The sequence below is a fragment of the Amblyomma americanum genome, chromosome 1 (assembly GCF_052857255.1).
Source record: "Amblyomma americanum isolate KBUSLIRL-KWMA chromosome 1, ASM5285725v1, whole genome shotgun sequence".
Lineage (NCBI taxonomy): Eukaryota > Metazoa > Arthropoda > Arachnida > Ixodida > Ixodidae > Amblyomma > Amblyomma americanum.
The window spans coordinates 324,349,557-324,355,556 of NC_135497.1; the positions used below are offsets into that span (position 1 = coordinate 324,349,557).

The 6,000-nt window shown below is 46.9% G+C and overlaps 1 protein-coding gene across 1 annotated transcript in view; it reads right to left on the bottom strand.

Moving 5' to 3' along the window:
* Positions 1 to 5,082, bottom strand: part of LOC144115426 (acyl-CoA desaturase-like) — a 66,357-nt gene extending 61,275 nt beyond the window's left edge. The window contains exon 1 of the mRNA XM_077649824.1: positions 4,939 to 5,082. The gene's annotated coding sequence lies outside the window, so the exon portion shown is untranslated. The remainder of the gene's footprint in view (positions 1 to 4,938) is intronic.
* Positions 5,083 to 6,000: the final 918 nt, after the last annotated feature.

A 6,000-nucleotide genomic window follows, 5' to 3' on the forward strand; every position in this document is an offset into this window, starting at 1 on the left:
GACATCTTCATTAACGGCTGCAGCTTATCATTTTCTTTTCGTTAACTCTTTCTTTCGTTATTCACTGACCTCGTCTGGTGAGCGTCATTTCTGTGCAAATCGTTCTGGATTGTAATTTCGGCATTGTCATAACCATCTACAAAGCTCTGTTTTTCCGCCCCACCGGCAATAGCCCGAATTAGTGCGTTAGACTCCAAATACTCAAACAGGTCCGTCGTTCTGGCTGGTCGCGTACCATAAACCCATAAGAGCGAAACATTTTTTTTTATTTCACGATATTCCTTCCGACCGAGCACAGGCACCACCGCCGACAACGCTATTTTCCCAAAATGCAACTAGAGCACATATCACTCTGAAATTAGAAGGTAACTGGAACAAAAAGAAAGAAAGAAAGAAAGAAAGAAAGAAAGAAAGAAAGAAAGAAAGAAAGAAAGAAAGAAAGGGAAAGGAAGAAAGGAAGAAGGAAAGAAAGAAATAAATAAAGAAAGGAAGAAAGAAAGAAGGAAAGGAAAGAACGAAGGAAGGAAGGAAGGAAGGAAGGAAGGAAGGAAGGAAGGAAGGAAGAGAGAGAGAAAGAAAGAGAGAAAGAAAGGAAGGAAGAGAGAAAGAAAGAAGGAAGGAAAGAAAGAAGAAAAGGAAGGAAGGAAGGAAGGAAGGAAGGAAGGAAGGAAGGAAGGAAGGAAGGAAGGAAGGAAGGAAGGAAGGAAGGAAGGAAGGAAGGAAGATATCCGCAGGATGCGACTGGGATCATTGCGGATTGGCGGAGGCGATGACCAGGAGAGAGGTACGGTTATTTTGGCGCGAAAATTGCCCACAAGGTGTGCCCTTACAAACAAAAACGAAGCCAAGGCTGATGGGAATGTCCAGCGGCGGCGCAAATGCAGCTTCGTCACCCCGTTGTTGAATCACGCTTTAGATGATCGGCCACAGCGCTTAGCGCTTAAACAGCTGCCAATGAAGCGAAGTTCGGAGGATCACCCTTAAGGAAATCCCTGAGCTCTCCGTGTGGATAATGCCGCGGTGTCCGGGAAGGCTGTTGTGGCTCAGTTGAAAAGAATCCTCGTTCACGCCCCTCTGCGTGTCACTGATGCTGTCGGGAGAAACCTAAAGCTTTTTCCCGAAACAGCATCTAAACTCCCCAGAGTTCCACCCGTATAGTTTCAGTTTGAAACGTTCGTGGGTCGCTGTCTCGCTCTTTCTCTCTCATTATGCCATTGCCCCATTCATACGAGTCAAGGACAGCCTACTCTGAAGTGCGGATGGGCAGATTGCAGGTTTGTGCTTGCTTGTTTGTTTACTGGTTTGTTTGTTGGTTTGAATATACGCTTGCGGTCGAGGTACCGTAGTGGGGAATGGGTTTCAACAACTGAGTCATAAAAAAAACAAGTGATTAATATAATTGCCGGCTGGCTGATTTTTATGACCCTAGCGAGAATATGCGGCTTCCTAGCTGGTGTCATTATTGAAACAGGACAGTCATCTGGTTCACGGTTCATGGGGGTTTAACGTCCCAAAGCGACTCAGGCTATGAAGGACGCCATAGTGAAGGGCTCCGGAAATTTCGACCACCTGGGGTTCTTTAACGTGCACTGACATCGCACAGTACACGGGCCTCTAGAATTTCGCCTCCATCGAAATTCGACCGCCGCGGCCGGGTTCGAACCCGCGTCTTTCGGGCCAGCAGCCGAGCGCCGTAACCACTCAGCCACCGCGGCGGCGCGGACAGTCATCTATAATGTACACTTAACTCTTACGTAACTCGAGAATAGCATTGCTTTGAAAAAAGAAAAATGTTTTTTTTTTTACATCAGCACACCGGGATATCTCCATTCTGCGCCCTATGTTCGAACGCGGGGCTCGCAGTGATATTGTGAAGTTTCTGTGTTCAGGTGCTGAAATATCAGTAACCATTGCTCTCCGACAACACGGTCGCGACAGGTTCGCAGAAAATTGTAACTGCTTGAATTGTAACTCTTTGTAACGCTTGTAACATGGCGGTGGATTTTTTCGGCATTTTTGCCACATCAGCCTGCGCATTTTCTCAATGGACAAAAAAGCGCACAAAAATAAATGAGCAGTCTGTTTCCGGTTCTCGCAGGCAGGAGTTGAGACATTCAACCTCGACGGGAGCGAAGAAGTTATGCGCCGCACCTATGCCGATATTTGAACAAACTCCGACTCAGATTTGGTGAAATGCATGTGGTACATTGCAACAAACAAAAAAGCAATGATTCCCTGTACAAGCCAGAAGCTCTGAACTTCTTGCCCGGGTCTACTCCTGCAGTCATTCCGTAGACGCACAGAAATGTACTAGTAAAGCCCAGCTTTCAGTGCCGACAGTATCGCATAAGGCGTTCGCACAGTAGAAGGTTGACTTTGACGGAATAGCAAATAATTTAGTTATCTACCTGGCACAAGGTTGAAACTACAGTTCAAACAAGCTTTTGTACAAATCGTGACACATAACGCCCTTCACACATGTTTTGCAATGATTGACATTCCTTTCCCTTCACATCTTACTGTTTTTGGTGGGGACTGCGACATTAGTTTATTGTTTGACATGGTTACAGGGCAGCTATCGTTAGTTTCGGACGATCTAAAGTAATATTATGTTGCATACTGACATCCGCGTTTCCTCTGAAACTACGTGTCTGTATCCTTTCCAACTTCGCCTAAGTTTCATCCGGGCAAGAATTATCGCTAACGACGGAATAAAATATTTTAACTTGATTCAAGCGTATTGGCATTTACACAACCTGTGCCTATCGTGCCATAATGCGAAAGGGTTGATGACATAGTTGTTCATATGCGAGTCGGTTCGATCCTACTCATCGCAGACAATAAAAAAAAGGCCTCTTCAAGAGTTAATGGGACTTAATCGAGAATTCACAAACGCATCACTGGAGCTAAGGAGAGTATGTTTTCAGTGCTCGATATTAAATTCGACCAGACCGGTATGACAAAAGCAACCTGGCTGAGAGTCTCCTTACCTGGCAATGTACCTCTTTTGACCTTAGCGGTCGAGCGGTGTTCAGGTATGTAAATATTTAATTGCACATGAAAGAGGAGTTCCTCAAAGTAACGGTTATTTTGGGGCGCCTACGTATATTTTTTATCTTGAAACACATTGAGGGAATTTTTGAGCAAACAGAAAAACTAGAACACTTTAGTTGAGTAATACCTCGCATATAGCCATATGATGCCAAGTGCAAGCACAATTACCTAAGGGGGAATAGAATCGAATACTGTACGGGATCACTCCCTTATCTGTTCACAATAGTAAGCACACACTGCAATCCTTAGGTGTAGGGTCCAATATTTTTCATCCTGACTTCTCATATTCGATTTCAATTCATTTAAGTTTTACTCAACATCAAGTGATGTTAGGGCCATAAGCAAATTTCCACAAATGCTTGGCTGGGCCACTGCAACCAGTCTTCACAGCAGTGATGGCACACACTACAGTGAACATTATGAGCACATTCCTCAAGAAAATTGCAAATAAAAGACACTAATGAACGATGGCGTATCACATTTAAACCACACTCAAGCAGAGGTTACACGTGCGCAGGAACGTCATTTAAAAGAGCATAAAGCATTTCACGTCAATTTTGCAGAGAAAGAAACAAAAATAATAAAGAATAAAAACTGCGATGCTAAGAAATGAAAACAAGTTACAAAGGAGCTTTCGTAAGTTTCTGTTTGGTTCTGAAAGATGATTTATATACTACAATATTTTTTAAAGTTTTGTAACCTGTGTGCGATTAAGCATAGTCAGCACCTCTACCAGAGGTTACGACGTGTAAAGTTGCAGCAATTTAAAACCGATGTCTCCCTCTTCTGGCAGCTTTCTCCTGTGCTGGCGGCTCTGCAAGCAAATACCACTCCGTTACTCAAGTTTTGAGCATCTGATGGGACATCCACATTAACATTCTCAGCATTCCCGATTACCGCACAGTTTGTCCATTCAGAGCCGTTCGTGCTCGTTATAGTGCTTCAGGATAGCTCCACGGCGCTGCTAATTCCATGAGGTACAGCGCGCGGGCCTAATAAAAAAAGTTTCAGCATTTTCGTTGCAACTGCGCGGAAGCTATCAAACTAGCGCAATACCGCAAGACGAGGACAGAGATGAAGAGAGCTAGGAGTGGCAAAAGAAAATGCCTATCTTTGGCCTCTTTAGCTCTTTCTTTATAAGACCCCGCCATCCGCTTTGCGCATTAACGTACCGACTAGTCTAATCGGCCACTTTTCGGATATGAAATGCAAGTGCTCCGCTGCTTTCCCCATATCCCACCGCAACAAAAACTGCGCAGGAATTCATCTCGCGGAATGTTTCCGATACAAAAATGTCCCAGCACCGCCTGCCGCGCGCAGCCACTCTCAGCGAAGATGAAAAAAATGCCTTCTGTTACAGCGAATATTTTCAACATCGTAAGGTATAAATTAACTGGCGTGCCTAAAAAATTGCTCGGGGCAGATTCAACTGGCAACGAATGACTTTTGATGCGCCAAGGCGCATCTTATCTACCATATCGAAGTTATGCAGGGCTGTAAAGTAATTTCAGACGAGCTCCCGTGAAGGGCTGCGGAGTCGCAATTTGGAGGCATTTTCCCGCCTTACATGCGTTTACTCTTTCATCCCGAGCCTAAAGTTGATCCCCCTTTAATAAAGGAACATCGCAGAACACGGAAAAGGCATATGCACTGCTCGGGCGCGAAAATAGGCGCGCTGAGCACAGACACCAGACAAAAAAGTTGGCCGAGCACGCTGCTCGAGTGCCACGCTTTGCAGCTGAGCTTGAACTCAAGAACTCAAGCTTAGCTGGAGGAACTGCAGCACTCGAACAGTTGGGTGCAGCAAATCAAACGTAGCGAATAGGCATCCCGCGTCGTCGCGAAGAGCGTTCCGTTCAGGAAGCGGTGTGGGAGTCCCCCTACCTTGGCGCAGGTCGTCGACTCGGGCTTCCGCACAAGCCAAGGCTGTGCGCGCTCAGCCTTCCTGCGGATGCGGCGCTGACGGGAGAGTCCGGAAAAGCCTTGAGACTGAGCCTCCGGATCAAGGCACGGCTGCTGGAGATCCCGGCTGCGCCTGCGACCACACTGTTAAAGGCTGCGGAGACTCGCCAGGTGCAAGTCAAATCAGGTGACCCACCCCTTCTCCCCTGTCGGCGCTCTCACAGAAATTGAGAGAGAAGACCAAGAAATTACGTAACACTGGCAGCTTACAGTGGCTAGGCTATCATGACGTCATCAATTTGGTCGGCTTCAAGTCAGTGACGACAACCTCTCGCTCCCACAGTCTCACTTTCCCGACACCCCTTTCTCCTTGTACTCCTCCCCCTCGGGGGTCCATGTGTCAACATTCGTGCAAGGAGAACTAGGTCAACACTGAACCGGTACAGACGGCAGTACTGAAGCTACAAAAAAATAAATGTACTTTTTTGTGGGGGGGTGGGGCATAGAACGAAAGCAAGCTCGGAGTTCGGTGGAGAAGGTGATGTCCTTTGTGACGTAAGGGACATGATGCTGGCGTGCCCGTGCTTCCGGATCCACAGTCTCAAAGAAACAAAGAGTAAAAAAGAGAAACCAACTGGACCACTCACGCTCAAAAGTCAATGCACGACCGAGAATGAAACCGCTAGAATCGTATGTCCAGCGAGACCACAGCGGTCAGGTCAATCACGGGTTCCGTAACTTACAAACGCGGAGTGAAATGACGGGAGAAGAAATAACTAAGGGAAAGTCTCGGATCCCTATTTTCGCCTTTGCATTCGCAGCGAAAGAAAGAATACAACGAGAGAGAAAAAAAGGGAGCAGCAAGAAGGCAGCAGCGAAGGAAGCATCGCAAATGGACAGGGCTCACTGCGGCAGAGGGACGGCGAAGAGCGGCGGCTTCCGGTGGACGTCCGGGGACTTGCTCAAGCGCGCGCTCTCCGTGAATTCGTCAGGCGAGATGTGACTATGCACCGGCGGATCGGAAGCCGCAGCCTCGCGAAAGGA